At 47.0% G+C, this 20,130-nt stretch overlaps 1 long non-coding RNA gene, 1 other non-coding gene and 1 pseudogene across 2 annotated transcripts; 1 reads left to right on the top strand and 2 right to left on the bottom strand.

The window, feature by feature from the left end:
• Positions 1 to 2,175: 2,175 nt before the first annotated feature.
• Positions 2,176 to 2,306, bottom strand: LOC115030699 (small nucleolar RNA SNORA71). The gene has a single exon (XR_003836299.1). It is a non-coding gene; the product is annotated as a small nucleolar RNA SNORA71 (small nucleolar RNA).
• A 3,796-nt stretch (positions 2,307 to 6,102) lies between these two features.
• On the top strand, positions 6,103 to 8,648 carry LOC147005472 (uncharacterized). Its single transcript, XR_015046607.1, has 3 exons — positions 6,103 to 6,415; positions 7,966 to 8,087; positions 8,189 to 8,648. It is a non-coding gene; the product is annotated as an uncharacterized LOC147005472 (long non-coding RNA).
• Positions 8,649 to 17,534: 8,886 nt separating this feature from the next.
• On the bottom strand, positions 17,535 to 18,317 carry LOC147005473 (ubiquitin-conjugating enzyme E2 variant 1 pseudogene; annotated as a pseudogene).
• Between the last annotated feature and the right edge of the window lie 1,813 nt (positions 18,318 to 20,130).

Below are 20,130 nucleotides of genomic sequence, written 5' to 3' on the forward strand. Positions count from 1 at the left end.
TTTGTTATGGGACTGGAGAGAGGGCTCAGCAGTCATACACACTGGTTGTTCTTCTAGAAGATCTGGGTTCAATTTCCGGCACCACATGGCAGTTCACAAATGTCTGTAACCCCTGTTCCAGGGGATCTGACACCTCACTGACATACATGGAGGTAAAACACCAATGTACATAAAATTAAAAAAAGAAAAGAAAGAAAGAAATGTTTATTCCTTAGGAATAGAGAAAGTATCTCACTCCCTTTGCAAATGTGCAGCTCGATGTCCCCAGGACCTCCCCAGGGCAAGACTGCTGCTAACCCCTCCCCATTGCTCCTCCCCCAGCTGTTTCCAGGCCTGCAGCTGCTCTGTTCCGCCAGCGTTTCTAAGGCTGAGCTTCTCCAGCTATGGCTTCTGAGTCATTCGTTCACAGACTAGGTAACCCTAGGTCCCCTCACTTGGTTGTGACTGCGTTTGGACTGAATGGTTCTTTGCTGTGGGGCTCTGCTGTGCATCATGGGACATTCATGGCTTCCCAATCTAGATGCTGCAGCACTCCCCAGAGGAGACCATTCAGAAAGTCTCTGAGCTTTATTAAATGTGTCAAGAGCTGTAAATTGCTTCCTGTACACACTGGTGATATAGTGGATGGAGATACCCACTTTTAAAAAGTAAATAATAATAATAATAATAATACAACTCATACAACTATTATGGGTCTTGTTTGATGAATTTAGCAATATGAGTGTATTCCTTATCATGTGAAGAACACATTCCCTTGCTTATTTTTCATTGAAAAATGATCTAATTTGTAAATTATGGTTATGTGTTTGTGTGTATGATTATATGACTGTAGGTATTTACAGAAGCCAGAAGAGGGCATGAGATCCTCTGGAACTGCCATTCGGGCAGCTGTAAGCTACCATTTGTGGATGCTGTCATGTGTTCTTAAACACTAAGTCATCTCTCCAACTATTTCCTCCCTTTAAAGAGCAGATTCACAAGTTTATTTTTTAACCTACACAAAATCATAAAAACCATATGTATGAACAGGATGCCATGTGATGCTTTTGATACACTTAAATATTATGTAATGTTGGATCCAGGCCAAACATATCTAACCCTTAAGCATATATCAGTTCTTCGCAGTGGAAACACGGGAAGTCCTTTCCTCCGGTTATTGGGATTAATACACACATTGCCATTGTGTATAGTCTACTGTGCAGCAGCACATCAGAGTATCTTCCTCCCAACTGCAGCTTAGGACCCACTGAACAGCATCTCTCCTCAGCTTTTGTGACCCCCCACTCCCACAGAACCCCCCCTTCCTCTCCCTGCCCTCATCTCCTCTCTCCCTCCTCTGTGGCATAGCCTTGTATGGGCCACGTTACCCTCACAGTATGTTGACCCTCCTCCCTCTGCCTCTGCATGCTGGGATTGTAGGCATGCAGTCTACTGGCTGGCTGGAGTCTCACCAAGGATGAGATGAACTGCTTTAGCTCTGACTGAAATCAGGTGGGACTTAATCTCTCTGTGCCTGGCAGGTGCCATTTAGCTTAATGGTCTCTAATTGCATCCATGCATATTGCAAGGTTTCAAGATTTTATTCTTTAGAAACGTTTTTATTATAACGATTAATTCATGTTAATTATATGAATTAGTTGATTTCACTGTGGCCTTTTAACATAGGCATATATTGTACTTTGATCATGTCTACTTCCCTTACAGCTTAATGTTTCCCTTCCGTAGCCTCCCAGTCCTCCCTCAATTCCCTTCCCAGTCCCTACTTGTCCCTCTCTGATTTCTAGTAATTCTTCGTTTTTTTTTTAAAGAATCTATAAGGTTTATTACACAGTTGTTGGGAAGGTAGCAGAAAAACTAGCAACAAATTCAATAGAAAAGCTCAACACAGGGACAGGACATAACCCTCTGAGGTAACTGATGGTGTCTGCTGTCTCCCATCCAGTTTATAACAGTGTAAAAAGTCATTTCATGATGTTTTGAGTGGGCAGTGTCTCCAGTTCCACTTTGTATGGTGGCCCTGCTGTCCCCTCCCTGGCCCTCTGGTGTCCACAAACACCTGGAAGGCAAGAGACAGGGAAGAGGGAGCTATCAGCACACCGGCTTCGGGAGGCTTTTCTTCTCAGCAGCTAGAGAATGCAGGAAAGGCTGTTCCAAGAGGCTGCGAGAAGGAAGATGTGTTCAAAAGCACCAGGATCTGGTAAGGATAGGAGTGGACCTTCCAAACATGAGGATGGCTTTTAGCATCCTCTCCCTGCAGTATCCGTACCGAGGGTTTGGGAAGCCCACAATCCCTTTCCAACACAGGGCTATCTGTTTCCTTACACGAGAGAAAGCATGCAACATTTGTCACCTGCACTGAGTGAGATGCTCCCCGACTCCTTTAGGTAGTGCCAGCTTCATCCTTTATGGATAACACTCCATGGTATCTTATTTAGCCACACATCTGTTGCACTGCACCTAGGCTGGTCCCATAACTTGGCTACTCTAGCTAGTTGCAGTAGACATGGGTGTGCTGTGTTGAAGCAGGGTTGTATGGCAGACGTTTTGTTGTGTTTTGTTTTGTTTTCTGAGGATCAGTTTTTATAGAGCTGCGCTATTTCGTGAGGTTACAGACAGTATATAACTACTGTTCCCTCCACAGCCTTGACAGTTTGTTTTTTATTTTTCAGTGGCATTCTGACAGAGCTGAAATGGAGTCTCAGCCTAGCTTTCATTTGCTTTCCCTTGATGACAAAAAATGCCAAAGATCTGAACAACACAGCTGCTGTTCTCTGCAGCAACTTTCAGAGCATTTTCCCATTCATTATTTGTTTAGTATTTTGTTGTTATGGTTTTTATCTTTTTGTCTGTTAACAAAGTTCCACTATATAATAGCCCAGGCTGGGGTCAAACTTGGGATCCTCATGTCTTTGCCTCTTGGTATTTGGATTGCCGGCATGTGCTGTCGTACTTGGCTGAACTTTTGTATTCTTTTCCTGTTTGGGATCTTAATCTCTGGTCCGATGTGCAGCTGGCTGAAACTTCCTGCCACTCTGAATGCGTCTTCTTCCTCTCCTGAGAGTTTCCCTCGCTGTGTAGCAACTTTCTTTTTGATGCCCTCTCACTTGCCCATTCTTGCTCTTAGATTTGGGGTCTATGGAACTCTTACACTTAAGGCCTTTGGTTCGTTTGGAATTTATTTTTGATGAGAGTTGGGGGATCTCATTTCTACCTTTTGCATGTGACTATCCAGTTTCCCTAGTATTCTTGGTTAGAGATTTTCCTTCTTTGTGGCTAAATAGTTTTCCATGGTGCACAGTAACACATTTCCTCATCTGTTTATCAGTTGATGAACTCTTAGATGGCATCCATTTCTTGGCTATGGTAAAGTGTATTCTCCTGTAATTTCATTTCCTGAGGTTGTATATCCAGTATTGCTGGATCACGTGGTAGCTCTAGTTTTGACTTTTCGAGGAACACCAGGTTGTTTTCCCTAACGGTTGTGGCAGTTTACACACTCACCTGCAGTGTCGAATGTTCTCTCCTGCCCACAGTCTCCCCAGCCCCCGTGTGAGAATGGCAGTTCTTTCTGGGGAAGGTGTATCTCACTCTGGTTTGCTTTACATCATCCCAGTGCCCAGTGACCCTGAATATCTGTACTGCATCCACTGGTCGTACCTGTATATGGCTCTGTTGCCCAGCTTAGCAGAGTCCTGCATGCCCTCTGCTGTCTATGAAAGGTTATAGACTACAGAGACATTAATCTCTCAGGTTTGAGGTATCCTGTTTTGTTCTGGGTCAGCCACCAGGAGCCACCCAGAGCCCAGGCAGGGAGTTAATAATGAATGAAGAAATGACAATGCCAGGATCATAATAGCAGTGTTCCACTTTGGCCATCAAGAGTGTCTACAACTAAACTGCCATTTCCCTGTGGACATAACCAACCAGGAAGCCACTGGCAGACCAGTGTGGGCAGCCAGCCAGTCCAGCCCTTCCTTTGGCTCCTGAGTGCCCTGACCTGTTTCTGATAAACCACAATGGTATTGGACAACACTTCTCTTCTGCCTGCTAGTGGAATGTCTGGAGTTGGAGAAAGGTAGGATAGTGGCTCAAGTGGAGACTGCAGCCAAGTCCTGCCTCTCTCCTACTCAGGCCTCCATAAGAAGGCTGTACAAACAAAGGCTCTATTCCACCTGCTGGAGACTCATATCAGGCCCATGACACTGGAACATATGTGGGATGAATGAGGGGCTTCACAGGACTGGGGAATACCTAAGAATATATTTTACAATATTGGGTTTAGTTCAGAAGTTGCTGGAAAGCTTTGCCTATCAGGAGTTCAAACACAAGAGTGTCATGTGTTTGTGTGTGTGTGTGTGTGTGTGTGGTGTGCATGTGTAGAGGGCTGGTTGTTAGTAGTAAGGGGGACACTCTTCAGGCAGTGAGGCAGTCACCCTGCCAGGGTTTCATCGTCTCATGGGTGGTTCACACCATCCTCCTGCTTCGTCCACAGATTCAAGCCACAGGAGAAGAGATAACACACCGTGTGCAATGGTGATTACACCATTTATTTGTCAGACTTTTGTTGATTTTCTAACCATCAATGTCCAACAGACCATGCCTCGTCCCCCTGTTGTTAGGTTACGCAGGTCTCCTCCTGCTGGAATTACAATGTGCCCTTCCAGAAACCTCCTTGAAGTTGGTCTTCTAGGACAGGGCAATGGAAATGAAGGGCTGAGTTTCCTTTTGTTGTAATTGGGCCACATTTCACTTTGGAGGGTATGAAGACTTGTATAAGCCTTAGTTAAGTAGGGCCCACAGTCCTACCACAGGGGTGACATGAGCTTCATCTCTGCAGCCTTCGAATGGGAAGCAGTGCATGAGGCTGCGGGTTTATTGCTTCAGGGATTCTTGTCCTTGATTTCTTGGGAGGGTCCTCAATAAGGGGGAGTGAACAGAGAGCAATCTTTGTCATTTTGTCCACAGCTCCTGACTATGACTGTAGCTAGTGGCTGGATTGAAAATTCAAGTTGGGCCTGGGATTCTCAACATAGGTGCAGGGAAGGGGAGGTTTGGGGAAGACATGGTGATCTCACCTCATCTCCTGGCCTGGCTGAGGGTTTTTGAGATCAGTGTTTCTGCTCTCCTGCTCCATCCCTGCTGGCTGCACAGTGTTCTGTGATGGGCTGTGTCCCAGCTCTCTCATTCAGTGCACACTGTGCCCATGAAGGGCTTCCCACGACAGGCACACTGAGGGTCAGGCAACATGTCTGTTCTCATCCAGGGAAGGGATGGAGGGACCCATTATCTCATCTCTCCCTGCTTGTCTATCCAGCTGCCTTACTTAATTGATGGGTCACACAAGGTCACCCAGAGCAATGCCATCCTGTATCTCACTGCCTATAAGGTTTAACTGTATGGTTGGGACTGGCTGCAGGGTTAGGGACAGAACCATATATTCCTCTTGGCTCATCTGGAGTGGGCTGCTGAGGGTGAGTCTGGGCTGTGTGTGCTGCAGGTGGAGAGACAGAGGAGGAGAGGATTCGTGTGGAGATTTTGGAGAACCAGGCTATGGACACCCGCAAACAGTTGGCCATGGTTTGCTACAGCCCTGAGTTTGTGAGTTGGAGCTGGCTCTGCACTCTTGCCCTTGCATCTGCTCTGGCTCTGTTTGCCACCAGAGCCTCTAAGTGCTGCTCATGGCACAGTGTTTGAAATTGCCAACAGAGTAAGCTTAAAGCTCAGTTTGCCAAATGAAAACTTCCAGTCATCAGTCTAAGGTCCAGTCCAGACTCTCCATAGTGACACTTTAGTCCCTGATAGGACAGACAGAGTTCGATCCCTCCAGGTCTAAGTGCTGGTTCTGTCCTGAGCCATGTCTTTCTGTTGCCCTGGAGTCTTGCCATGTCTGCAGCATGCACACTCACTATGGGAAGAAGACACTGGGGATAGGGGACACTCTCCTCCCAAATGGCTTCCCAGAGCTGTGTTCTTGACACACTGAGAGATGTTCCCATAGGCAACTCAGTCAGCTAAAGGCCTTTGGTCCTGCCCCTGTTTCCTTTTGTCTTCTTTTCACCTCATCTCTTTGGAATCTGTACTGAAGTCCTCACCGCACCAGTAGGTAGAGCACGGCCTGTTTCCTGGACGATTTCAGTTGTTTGCTTCTGCCTCATGTGAGGTTCAGAGCCATGTGCTCACAACTGTCTCATGCTCAGTGGTCCTGACAATAGTGGCAGAGACCAGGAGACAGGGCTGTATCCTGTTGGGCTGTTTCCTAAGAGCAGTCTAATCATGGTAATGCTCTAACTTAGTGCCTGGAAATCACCCTGAGATGCACCATGTCTGAGGATATGGACACTGTGCTTCAGGAGAGATGGAAGCCAGAGGACTTAGAGGGCATCCCTGAGCATCTTTGGGAAGATCAAGCTCTGCTGTGAGTTCTTTGGGTTCACCCATGGTTTGCAGGAGATAAGGTAAAGGGGAGGGAGATGAGGCTGAGGAGTAGCTGTTCTTCCAGGTTTACCAAGTCTCAATGCCCTCACCTTTCTGCAGAGCACCTATCTCTGTGAATTTCCTCACTTGTAATGGTTTTGACCAGCACTGTGCATTTGAGTGTCGGAACCTGTTCCTAGACCAGAAGGATTTCATAGCTCCATTTTAGGTGATCTTTCCTGGATCCCCCTCCTTTTGGACGATTTTCTTCCTTTCCCCCTTTCCACAATGCCTCCCTTGGAGTGGGAATGAAGAATAATTGTTATTTATTGGAGACTGGCCCTATGTTCAATAAGGTCTTACATCTACTGAATGAAGTTTGTCATTACAGCAACCTACGGGGTGGCTAGAATTATCGAGAGCTATTGGACCAATGATAGTGAGCATGAATGCATCCTCCCGTGGTGTTGGTTCCTGTGGCAGAGGACAGTCACTACAGTCTTCTCCTTCTTTGTCCCTGATTTATGACAAAGACAAAAGCTGTAGTCAGGAGTGTGTAAGGGACAGGCATCTGGGGAGAGAAAGTAATTTCTCAGCTAGTTCCCACCACACTGCTTCTGATCCAGGCTGCTCACCCTGGAGACCGTGTGAGCAATCTCTGCTGTACTGTGTATGCCCAGGCTGTACAGTGTGGCGGGAGAGAGTGGGAGGCCACAGTCCAAGGACAGCCAGGCCTGGCCTCTTGGGTACAGGCAGCCTTGGAACTTTGACTTATTCATGGGCACTCAACTGAAAAGATGGCACAGAGCGTAAGGTCTTTCGATAGCAGGGCTGGGAAGAATAGGGTGGATACATTAAGTCTGCATTCGGCTACTAGATTTCTGAGTTTAGATTTTCTGCTTCAGGAGACTGGCCAAGGCCACTCAGTTATCTGTTTGCTGGTCTCCCATCCCTATGGTCATTCAGGCAGGATTTACTGAGGTACTGGGTGAGATCTTTGTTCTCTTCCAAAGTACACTGGAATGTTACTGGTCCCTGTGCCCTGCTTGCTGTCCCCTGACCCCCACTGCCCCAGCAAGGAGGAGCCTGCTGGTGAAAGAACAAGAGTGACAAGGAGTTCTTGCTTTGAGAGTGAACTAGGAGGGCAACATGGAAGCCGCAGAGTCCATCCCTGTGTAGACAGGGGACAGACTGCTGCCTTTCTAGCTGTGTGAGCAGGAGAGAAGCCCTTAGCCTCTATGTGTGTTGCTAACACACAGAAAGGGCATCTGCTTCCTTCACAGACCAGTTTTTGCAAACATGGCCTTTGGAGTCCAAAACAAGACTACAAAGGCTAGACCTGGGGGCCTTTTCATGAATACCCTTGCTGGCTCTGGCCCTTGGGCACAACTGGGTACTTTCCCCAGTCCAGTTTCCTCTTCTTTCCATTTATTTTCCCCCATTTCTTCTTCCTAGCCCTTCCCTCAGCCTAAGTTCTCAATTCCCAGGTCATTGGGGCTCCCTATTTCTTCATCAGTCTCCTCCTATTCCTTGTCTGTGTTCTGCATTCAGACAGCTCTCTGCTTAGAGGAAATTATCTGACCCCAGAATCCCCAGTATGGACGGAAGGACCAGACCCACCCATGTGTTTCTCTTGTCCTTGGAGTGAGCAGCCAAGTCTCTCCTGATCCCTGGTAAAGTCTGAACTACATTTGTTCTGTTGTCTTGTCTAACTGTCTGTGGCTCCCAGGACTATGTTGACTTGGTTAGGTTGTCTCTGTTTTGTTCTCCACAGCAGGGCCTGGGTGATGAGAATGCGGGGACTGTAAGTCATTCAAGATCCTTGGTGTCCCTAGTCCATGGTTTTTGGTCCTCAACCTGGATTCTTACAGAAGAGGTTCCTTTCTTTGGACTGTTCCATCTTTGTTGATGGCAGAGTTTGGCATTTGGTTGATGTTTAGGAAATTTGGAATCTGAATGAATTATCTTCAGAGAAGTTTTGGCTTATTTATATATGATGGTTTGTATATGCTTGGCTCAGGGAGTGGCACTATTAGAAGGTGTGGCCCTGTTGGGATAGGTGTGTCACTGTGGGTGTGGGCTATAAGACCCTCATCCTAGCTGCCTGGAAGTGAGTATTCTGCTAGCAGCCTTCAGATGAAGATGTAGAATCTCAGCCCCTCCTGCATCATGCCTGCCTGGACACTGTCATGCTCTCACACCTTGATGATAATGGACTGAATCTCCAAACCTGTAAGCCAGCTCCAATTAAATGTTGTCCTTATAAGAGTTGCCTTGGTCATGGTGTCTGTTCACAGCAGTAAAGCCCTAAGACACTATACTGTAAGGGCTCAGAGCTCTGGAAAGAAAAATCTTATCTGGAGACATTACAGCAATGTGTCCATGCAGAGGTGCTGGAGTCTGAGTCAGAGGCTCTCTCAGCTAAGCAGGCTCATGAAGAAGCTGCAGCTGCCTTGGAAGAACATGATCAGGAATGGCCAGGCCTGGCTTGCTGGGCCCCAGTGTCTCAGCCTATGGTTGAAGATGCTGGGGACATTTTGTATCAAGTTGTCCATGAAGGACTTGGACACACTGCAGAAGTATCTACTGAGCATGCTCCTACGCCAGGGGCTGGATCATAGTGCCTGACCTTTGTCAGGCGGTGCCTACTACCTTCCTGTACCATGTAGCACATCTGGATAGTACCTACCTGTATCAGGTAGCACATCTGGATGGTACCTACCTGTATCAGGTAGTACATCTGGATGGTGCCTACCTGTATCAGGTAGCACATCTGGATGGTACCTACCTGTATCAGGTAGCACATCTGGATGGTGCCTACCTGTATCAGGTAGCACATCTGGATGGTACCTACCTGTATCAGGTAGCACATCTGGATGATACCTACCTGTACCAGGCAGCACATCTGGATGAGAGCCCTGATGGGTGTTGTGTTCATGCTCCCTGCCTGCTGCTGCCTGCAGCTAAGGAACAGGCAGGCTTGCTGAAATAAATGAGGAACTAAAAATTAAAGGTCATAAGATAAAAAATTCATACAAGTGAAATGTTTGTGAAACTGGTAAGTTCACATTATTTTAGTCAATGTTTGTTAAATTTTAACTAGAAGACAAAGAAGATAAGCTGGAAAGGATGCAGTGAAGTCAGGAGTGGCATTCTGATAACGTTGACATGGACCTAGAACCAAGGTTGGCAAATTCCCCATAAGGGCCCAGTATTTAGGCTTTGTGGGCCATACTCTTTCCACTGTAGCCCCACACTGCAATTAGAATGGAGAAGCAACAATACAGTGCTGGCCATAGTGGTGCTGGTGGTACACATCTTTAGTCCTAGCACTCCAGAGGCAGAGTTAGGAGGATCTCTGTGCATTCAAGACCAACCTGGTCTACTTAGTGAATTCCGGAATAGCATTGCTATGTTGCCAGATCCTGTCTCAAACAAAACAACCAACCAAACAACACTCTCCCCCCAACAGAAACAGTACAGCACAGGATAATTAGTGTGTCCCAAGAGATTATTATTCACAAGCAAGTAACCACAGCATTAGCAAATCATTGGATTCAAATGTAGACAATAGACTTGAGTAGACATTTTCCCTACCAACAAGCATATAAAAATAGTTCAGCATCACCAGTTGCTAGAGAATTGTGAATCAGAAGTACAGGGATTTCTCAGCTCACTCGCTGTCTTACTTAGCTTCTATAGTCATGATAAACCACCAACCAGATAAGAGTAACATGGCTGGGGGTAGGTCTTACGTGGCGTACATTTCCACAATCCAGCCTATCAGATAAAGGCAATAGGGAAGGAGCCTGGGAATAGGAACTGCAGCACAAGCTTGGAGGAGTCCTGCTCACTGGCTTGCTCACCTTGCTTTTTTACATCATCTAGGACCACCTGCCCAGTGGGTGACACCACCCCTACTCACATCAATCAATAATTACAAAATGCACTGCAGACTTATCTACAGGCAAATCTTATGAGGGCATTTTTTTCTTTTTTAATATTTTTTATTAGGTATTTTCCTCATTTACATTTCCAATGCTATCCCAAAAGTCCCCCATACCCTCCCCCGAACTCCCCTACCCACCCACTCCCACTTTTTGGCCCTGGCATTCCCCTGTACTGGGGCATATAAAGTTTGCACGATCAATGGGCCTCTCTTTCCACTGATGGCTGACTAGGCCATCTTCTGATACATATGCAGCTAGAGTCAAGAGCTCCGGGGTACTGGTTAGTTCATAATAATGATCCGCCTATGGGGTTGCAGTTCCCTTTAGCTCCTTGGGTACTTTCTCTAGCTCCTCCATTGGGGGCCCTGTGATCCATCCAATAGCTGACTGTGAGCATCCACTTCTGTGCTTGCTAGGCCCCAGCATAATGAGGGCATTTTTTTGAATTGAGAATCCCTTTCTCAAATGACTCTAGTTTGTGTCAGATTAACAAAATATTAACTAAGAACACTCAGCTTATCTTATGTGTGTATGCACATGTATGTGTGTGCATATGTGTGTGTGTGTGTGCACGCACTCATGTATATAAATAATACTCATGTATATAAATAAGTGACTCCAAAGTTGGGGCCCTCCTCAGTGTCTGTCCATCTTTCTTTGAGACCTTTCTGAATCGTCCAGTGCCTTGAACTGGGATGAACCAGGCTGGATCAGGGTCAGGACTCTTGGGTTCCTGTGAACCCAGGTACTGTTTCCCGTTTGAACTCCTTGCAGCCACTTACAACCCAGGTCTCTCCCCATGTTAGTGCCACTGACCTTGCAAACCCCTGTATCAAGTGAGCACTGTTATCAGGGCCCACCTATCTCAACACAGTGTTTGTCTTTCCCAGAGTGGACCTCCAGTTCCCAGAGAGTAAAGTCCTGTCCTGAACTCTCTTTACCTCTGGCCTCAGCCCCAGCCAAGGGCTCCGGTCTAGCTGATTCATGCTGCCTGTGCATTTCTGGGTTAGACTGGCTCAATCAGTGAGAACCAGAACCCCGGGTTGTTAAATTGTCACAGAACTCTGATTTATGAACTCTGCAAGTCTCCCCCGGTACCGCCCCTCTCACATACTCAGTCTGCTGCACTGGCATATAGTGCTGTTTTCAGGGTCAAAAGAATCTCCGTTCCTCTCCTTCCCTCCTTTTGGCCTCAGTTACTCCCCAGCTTTATAGAAATCTCCCCAGATGCTTTTTTCATTCTTCTGACATCTTACTGGGTAAAGCTCTCGACCTGTGGGGAGCAGTTTCAGTGCCTTGCCTTCTCAGCCTATCCATTGTGGAATATGATCAGGTATTCACAGCCTCTTGGGCTTAGCCAGCAGGAGAGAGTTTGTTTCAGTGGCAACACACACAGGGACAGGGTCTTGATTTTGTTTTTGCCTTTTTTGTTTTGTTTTGCTTTGTTTTTATTGTGCTGTTTTTTCTTTTTCAGATTAAAATATTGTTTCTAAAGGGTTGTGTGTGTGTGTGTGTGTGTGTGGCTGGTGTTACAGGTGGTTGTGAGTCATCCCATGTGAGCACTGAGAACCAAACTCTGGTCACCTTCAAGAGCAGCAAGTGTCTTAATGGCTGGGCCATTTCTTTAGACATGTTGTTGATGAGATTCACTCGATCCCATACTGGTCTTGAGACCACTATATAGGCTTCAAACTCACTGCAATCTTCCTAGCTCACCCACCTGAGTGGTGTTACAGATGTGAGCCTCCATGGCAGGCCAACAGTACTGTGTTCCTATCTGGTTTCCCATCACATCTGTAGACATCAGCTTCACCTGAAGTCCAGCCAATGCTGATGTGTTGAAGCTTCCACCATAACCTGAGCCCAGGCTCAGGAAGATGGCTGCTCAGCCTGCCCCGCTGGGGCCTGCTCGGCCCTGCAAGGACATCCAGGGAGGTTGTGCATAAGGATAATGACAGCTGCTTTTGTCCTCAGAAGAACCAGAACCCAGAGTATCTGGAGACCCTCTCTGGGTCATGAAAGATGCTACAGATTCTGGGGAGTGGCCAGTGCTTCACAGGCACAAGGTGGAAGGAAGGGAGATGCTCCTGCTGCCATGATGGACTGGAAATCTCTCTGACTTCCCAGGCTGTGGTTGGGGCTGGGTCTGAGTAAGTATTCAGTGTTCTTTCTCAAGGACTATATCTGGAACGTCTTGTGGTGTGGTAGTTTCTTTCCATCTCCTTCTGCACTTTAAAGTGTGTATCTGAATTGTCCCTGTTCTGGCTAGTTTTATGTCAACTCAACACAGGCTAATTATCAGAGAGGAGGAAGCCACAATTTAGAAAATGCCTCTTTAAGATCGTGTCATAGGCAAACCTGAATGGCATTTTCTTAATTAGTTGGGGGATGTACTGGCTAGTTTTGTGTCAACTTGACACAGCTGGAGTTATCACAGAGAAAGGAGCTTCAGTTGAGGAAATGCCTCCATGAGATCCAGCTGTGGGGTATTTTCTCAATTAGTGATCAAGGGGGATAGGCCCCTTGTGGGTGGGACCATCTCTGGGCTGGTAGTCTTGGTTCTATAAGAGAGCAGGCTGAGCAAGCCAGGGGAGGCAAGCCAGTAAAGAACATCCATCCCTCCATGGCCTCTGCATCACCTCCTGCTTCCTGACCTGCTTGAGTTCCAGTCCTGACTTCCTTTGATGATGAAGAGCAGCATCGAAGTGTAAGCTGAATAAACCCTTTCCTCCCCAACTTGCTTCTTGGTCATGATGTTTGTGCAGGAATAGAAACCCTGACTAAGACAGGGGAGGTCCTAGGCCACTGTGTATGGGGTGTGGAACACTATCTCTGGGATGGTGGTGCTGGGTTCTATAGGAAAGCAGGCTGGGGCAAGTCATGGGAAGCAAGCCAGTTAGTAGCACCCCTCTGTGGCTGCTGTATCAGCTTCTGCCTCCAAGTTTCTGCCCTGTTTGAATTCCTGTCCTGACTTCCTTCAGAGATGAAGTTTTGTAAGATAAAGTAAATCCTTTCCTTCCCAAGTTGCTTTTGGTCAGAAAGCTTTATTACAGCAATAGAAACCCTGACTAGTGATGGGGCCTGGAGAGATGACTCTGCTCTTCCAGAGGGCCCAGGGTTCAATTCCCAGTACCCACATGGAAGCTTCACAACTGTGAGTAACTCCGAGATCTGGCACCCTCATGAAGTCCTACATACAGGCAAAACACCAAATGCACATAAAATTAAAATTAAACAAAGTAAAGAAACCTTGACTAAGACAGCCCTCAAAGGCTTATATATTGAATGAAGGCATTGTTCTCAGTGTAATGGTATTCAAAGGTGGATCTTTAAGACGTGACTACATCATGAGACCATGACCCACCAATGCTGTGGTGTAGTTGTGGATTAATCAAAGGTTATTGACAGGTGGTGGAAACCCAGGGGTGGGCTACTAGGAGGAAGTAGATGTTGGGGTAGGTGTGGCTAGGTATATCACAACCTGTCTCTTTCATCTTTTGGCTTCCTCACACCATGTGGTGAGCAGCTTTTCTCCAGCACTCACTCCTTTCAGTAAATGTTCTTCCCATCGTGGAGCCAGGAGATCCTGGACTGAAAGCTCTGAGGCCATGGGGAAGAATAAATATGTCCTCATTTGGATTGATTTCCTCTCCTGCTTTGTCTAAGTAACAGACACCTGGCTATCATGTACTTTCTCCTATAGCACATGGATTCTCTGTAAAATGGGACAGATTCTCATTTTCATACCAGGGGCCTCTGGTGTCAGGTACAGTGGGGCAGATAGAAATTTCTTCATCCTGAGACTGAGGGTAGGAGAGAGAAAGAGAGGGGGGGGGGAGGGGAAGAGGAACAGGGGGAGAAGAGGGGGAGGGGGAGGGAGGAAGATCCCAGATTCTGAGGTGTATATGGTACCTACTGGGTGTTGGGGAGCCCAGTCTGATGCTCATCTCTCAGATAACCATGGAGCACTAACTTTTTTTCCCGTCACCCACATAACCTACCTTGTTATTGATTTTAGAGTCGGAAATGTTAGGGAAACGGTTATTTCAGCCTGGAGTCTGTTTTCTGGACCACACCCATCAAGTTACACACTCTCTTAGCTAGTTCTCATTGTGCAAGAGCTGACACGGCTGTGGGGGGAGAAGAAGGATGGGACAGGGAAGGAGAGCCAAGATCTGTGCTTGAGGCTGGCTGCACCTGTCTTGCTGGGTACAGGAATCCCTGGTCATCTTCTCTTTAGAAACTATTTGCCATTCACTGTCCTGACATAGATGGCCTGGAATATACACAGCTGTTGTTCTGACTGGTGCACTGGGGAGCAGGTCAGTTTCGGCTCAGCGAGACTAATCTCAGGCTTCCCAAGTGGGTCTTGGGACTTGATGGCAGTCCCGATGAGGTTTTCTTCCAGGATCTGCTGGCCAGACCTTTCTCATGCTCGGTCACAGGATAAGATCTCTTCTAGTCTGCACTGACCTGTTGACCCTCTTTGTCCTGTTGGAGGTTTGACTTGTGTGCAAACAAGCTTAAAAAAGAGCTTAGCTGTGAACCGGGAACATGCCTATGCATATGAAGAGAGAGGGATGAAGTCCTTCGAAGGAGATGGGAGACATGAGCCCAGGGATGTCACTGAATGGCACCCACACAGCCAGTCTAACTGGGCCCCTATTCCACTGACTAGCAGTGTGAAAAGAAAGAAGTTGCTTAAGCCTTCTGTGCCTCAGGTTCCCTCCTGACCTGGGAACATGGTTGGACAGATTTTGAAAGGTTCTTGAGTGGGTGTCCATGTCTGCACTGTGATATCTAGTGTGTTCAAAGCACCCGGCAGAGGGTCTAGTTCCTGCCTTGGGCTCCAGCTGTCCCATTTGGTCACATACCCCTCTCCTTTCTTCCTCATGGGTGACTCTATCTACCATGCTCTGGATGAATGATTTTTATTATTTATTTATTTATTTATTTATTTATTTAAGTATTACCAAGTTGCAGTATACTTTCTCTGTTATGTGTAATGGGGATTTAGGCTCAGAATAAGTAAGTTACAGTCATGCTCTCTGCCGCCGCCCATGTCTGATTTGTGTAGTTCCTGACAACTGGTGCGACGTGTATGTTTTAGGCAGATTTGTAATTTTGTACAGCCAGTTTCTGGAAAGCAGTGCCTGGGAAAACATCGCTAGTATGCATTATTACTTCACTCATTTCTTAATTTTTTAAACCATATTTTGTTGTATTTATTAGATGCAGTCAGTTAAAACTATGCATCTATGGAAAAATGTATCCTCAATTTTGAAATCATTTGTTCAGATTTATAATTGCTTTATTCTGTCTCTGGATGTGTACTAATTTGGAATCTTCCCATGTTGAATAAGGTCTTCTGTCCCAGGCTGGACTTAAAGTTGCTGTGTAGCTGAAGATGACCTTGATGGTTCTTCTGTTCCAGCCCCAGCCTCCTGAGTGTTAAGGTTACAGGTGAGCGCCACCAGCCTTGTTTATGATGTTCTCCGGATTGACTGCAAGGCTTTATGAATGCCTAGCAAGCTCTCTGCCACTTGGGCCATTTCTCCAGTCCCTGGAATTTTCTTTTGGTTTGTTGTTTTTTGTTGGTGGTGTTGGAGTTATGCTCTGTCAATTTTGCTAATGTTTTATGGTTCTCATGCACACTGAAGAACGTTTCAGTATTTTTCTTTGTGTAGTTTTTTGTTTTCTATGATTTTATTTTACAGTGAACTTGGCTGCTTTAATGCCACTTTGAAACCCTAATACATTTAAACTAAAGTTTTGTCTCTTTCTCTTTTAACTCCTTTAACTCCATCTGTCCCCTCTTCCCTTTCTCTTTTCCCTCTATCACAACATTTCCTCCTTCCCTTCTTCCCTCCCTTCCTTTCTTATTTGTTTCAGTTCTGAGCTGGCCGCATCTGGGACATGGTCACATTCATTTCATTATTTCTTATAGAAATGAGAAAATATTACATACCTTCTCCATTTCTTGGCTTTATCTAAGCAGTGGTTCTCAACCTGTGGGTTGAATAGCACATATCCCGCATATCAGATAATTGTATTACCAATCATAACAGTAGTTCAATTACAGTTATGAAATGGCAATGAAATAATTTTATGAGGTGGGCGATCACTACAACATAAGGAACTGTATTAAAGGGCCACAGCATTAGGAAGGCTGAGAACCTTTGATCAACAGTCAGCATGTGAGAGACGTTCAGAGTATCTCCATGAGGCAGAGAACACTTTGTTTGTTGGCACTTACTTCACCTATAGAGTTTTAATTTTTTTTTCTGCAACACAACGGCTTGCCTTTATTTTGGTATGCATCCACATTTCAACATTTAGTGGTCCTGAACAGAGTGGGGAGCATGGCAGTGAGCCAGGAGGCCAGGCCCACGGATCTGCAGATGATCTGCAAACATGGGAGACACAGAGCTCCTCCTGGTCCCTGTAAGAGGGTCTGAGGAGCAACACTGAAACCTGAGTCTGCAGGGTCAGGGCCTCGTGTTCCAGCTGTCAGGCTCCACATCAGACCTGATGGGTGGCCAGGGTGACTCAAGAGCCCTGTTCAAACCTCTTCAATGTGTAAAAGCAAAGCAATTATGGGAAAAGGAACCAACTCAGAACCATGTGCACTGAGGACTCTCCGCATGGCCTTTCTCTAGGTATCTTTTCACGAAAGACCCTGAGCCCTGGCCGGTCTGAGTCGCCCTGTGACTGCTCTGTTTACCTCTAGACCTGAGCACAAAGCTCGAGGACTGACGGTGGCAGCAGGGCTGAGGGCCCCGTGCTCCCTTCCCAGGCTGGTGGCAGGTGAGTGTGGTTCAGAGCTAAGTGAGGGAGGCCAGGCTCTTCCAACCTCATCTGATGGCTTCTGGCCACAGCAAGTGGTGGGTGGTGATGGGCAACAGGGGAGTTGAGGAGGGGAAAGCAGCACCTTGATAAAGGTGGGGACATGGGAAGCCCTGAATTTCTCACCCACGGCCAATTTCAGAGGGAAGGGAGGGTTACAATCTAAGCTTTGGCCAAGGGTGGGAGTGGAGGAGTGGGGACCATGGCTTGGATGGGGCATCACTTAAGACTTAAGAACGCAGGGTGCAGCGCCCCAAGCCCAGCAGTAGTCAGTCCCACAACTGCTACCTGAAGCCTTCCCATCTAGTCTAAGGGCCACCACATAGCTGTGGCAGAGGGCGGGGAGGGCAAAGGCAGACCCAGGCCAAGGGCCAGCAGCAGGTGATTGTGTGACGTGTCTGTTCACAGTTGCGTTAGCTGTGCCCACCGCTCCCACAGGAAACGGATTACAGCACCTTCTTGATCCCAGTCTTTCAACCAGGCAGACAGCGGTTACACTCGACAGTTGATGTTACACAGCACAACTTAGGTATTTCAAATGGATGAGAAGTTAGTATCAGAACAGTGTCTCAGGATGAAGGCTGAGTGGAGCTTCCTCTCCAGTACTTTGAGGCCTACAGATGTATCTACAAAATTCACTACTGTGGAAAATGAAGACTTGGGTTGGATGAGGAAGGGAGGCAGGGGCCTTGGTGACTAATTGCTGTAACACTGTCCTTCCAGCGGCTGTGGCAGCTTCATGTTCTCTTTTGGTATCATCGGGCGCCACAGATCCTACAGGATGACTGATGCTGTGGGAGTTCTGCTACTTTGCCAGCACTGCCGTGGCTCTTGGATCCACCACTCCATTCGAACTGTTCATGCTGCTCATATTGACTCTTGTTACAAATTTTACAGACGGGGGGTGCCTCTGGGTACTTAGGCCCACACTCTATCTTAAGGCTATATATTCAGTTTTCATAGATTGTTCGTGGAGGCCCAATTATCATGCCTGTCCATCTTGTAAGTGTCATGTCCTTATCGTCCTCCAGACCCCAGCTAACTGTGCCATCGCCTACTCCTTTCTGTCCTTCTTCCAACTCTTCCAACAGTCGGAAATTTCGAGGGACTTTTTACTCCCGAGCCTGTGGTGGCTTGCGCCGCTGTCACTCGAAGGCCGGCCCCTTCTTTACCACCACCCCCTGAATTTTAAAAATTTTAAAGCCATTATTTATAGAATTCTGTGGTTTTGCATGGACCATGTTGAATGTCACCCATTGGCCTGGAAGAAACTACAGAATCCATCTCAGATGTCACTCTACAGGTTATAAGCCAAATTTCCTCCAGCACATTTAGATTTTTTTTCCTGTACAGTGTCCTTTTAAGACACTAGGGCTGGCTGCACTGTGAACTTGTGACAGTGCACAGAGACAACCAGAGGATCGGTGATAACACTGGAATTAAATTCTCCAGGACAGCACTGGCTGTGACTCCTAGCTTCAGATCTCTCCATGTCTCCAGTCCCCACGGTTCCCTGCTGCCATTCAGGGACCTTTCTCATTCAAAGAGGTGATGATCTCGGACTCTGGGGACCCTGTATTGAGGACTTGCTGTCCTAGCCCGTATCCCTGTCTGCAGAGCGATTCTGTCTTCTGAAGGGCTCCAGGGCTCTGACTCCCTTCCCAGGCCCTCTGAATCCTTGTCCTGGACAGTATGGATTCCATCTGCTTTCTCCCACTCCTCCTTCTCTAGTTCCCACAGTGCATGACAATCTGCTGATGTGCCTCATTCATACTTGCAAAATATGTCCCTGTAGTTCCCACCAAACTGCTGCTAAAGCCCCAGTGATGTGGTCATTTTTTGTGCAACCTCACCGAGACCTGCAGAACATGTGGTTTCTCTAATGTTTTAGGATGAGATGGCCTCTGCTTGTCCCCTGCAACCTCACTGCACAGCTCCTATGTGAGTGACATGATATGGTGCCTTCATACCCCGTAGTCCCAGTAAAGGATGACTTAATCCCAAAATATATGTTCTGCAGAGCAACAGCCTTGGCCTTTGACTTTTAAACTCATTTTAGTCTCCCCTTCCATCAAGCCTCTTGGTTGTCTGCAAAGAAGAAAGTAAACAGGTGGGACAGTGTTCCTGGGAGGACATTGACCTTGTGAAGATAATACTACAGGGCATACACTACTTGTGAAGGATATACTACTATATATCTCAGGGTAACCTGAAAGGTCATTTGAGCCACCCTGTCATATACAAACGCATGTCCGGAGCCTGGGCCAGGTCCTGCATTTAGGGACAGCTGAGGGTCTTGCTTTGGGCTCCCATGTGTACAGCATCCTGGTATCCCTTGAGAGCAAACTTCTTGGGTCACATGCTCTCCCTCTCTATGGCACAACCCAGCGTGGGCTCTTTTTCTCCCTTGTGCTCTGCTGGGTTTTGTCAGCTGACTGTTGTCCACAGCTGTGGCTTCCCTCAAACTTCCCGTCCCTCTGTGGTTGGTACTTGAATTTAGATTCATAAACACGGCCAAAATACCGATTAGTTTTTAAATAACTGATAAAAGAAGGACTGGCTTCTCAAACCTCCTAAAGGAAAATACGGAGCCCTGTTTATCTCTGCCCTGGGGTTGTTTCCATGTCACCGACTGTTCCTGTAACTTGAGGCTGTGTGCACAAAAATCCGGTACCTGTCAGACTGGCAGAGTTCTTTCTATGACGATAGGTGCTACATTAAACTCTCAGGTCGGGGGCTCTCGCCTTTTTGTCTTTAAGCTGAGAGTTGAGCCACCCCAATGACAGATTCCCACAGTCTGGGTGTGAAAACCGAGCTCTGTGAAAGAAAGGAAGGCAGGAGAACACCCACCCAATGTTCTTTCGCTGTCTGGCCAGACTCCAGGCAAAGTGCTAGCTAGTCTCGGGAGCATCCAGCAGGC

Source organism: Mus caroli, unplaced genomic scaffold (genome assembly GCF_978045245.1).
Source record: "Mus caroli unplaced genomic scaffold, Mus_caroli_1 scaffold_3, whole genome shotgun sequence".
Taxonomy (NCBI): Eukaryota; Metazoa; Chordata; class Mammalia; order Rodentia; family Muridae; genus Mus; species Mus caroli.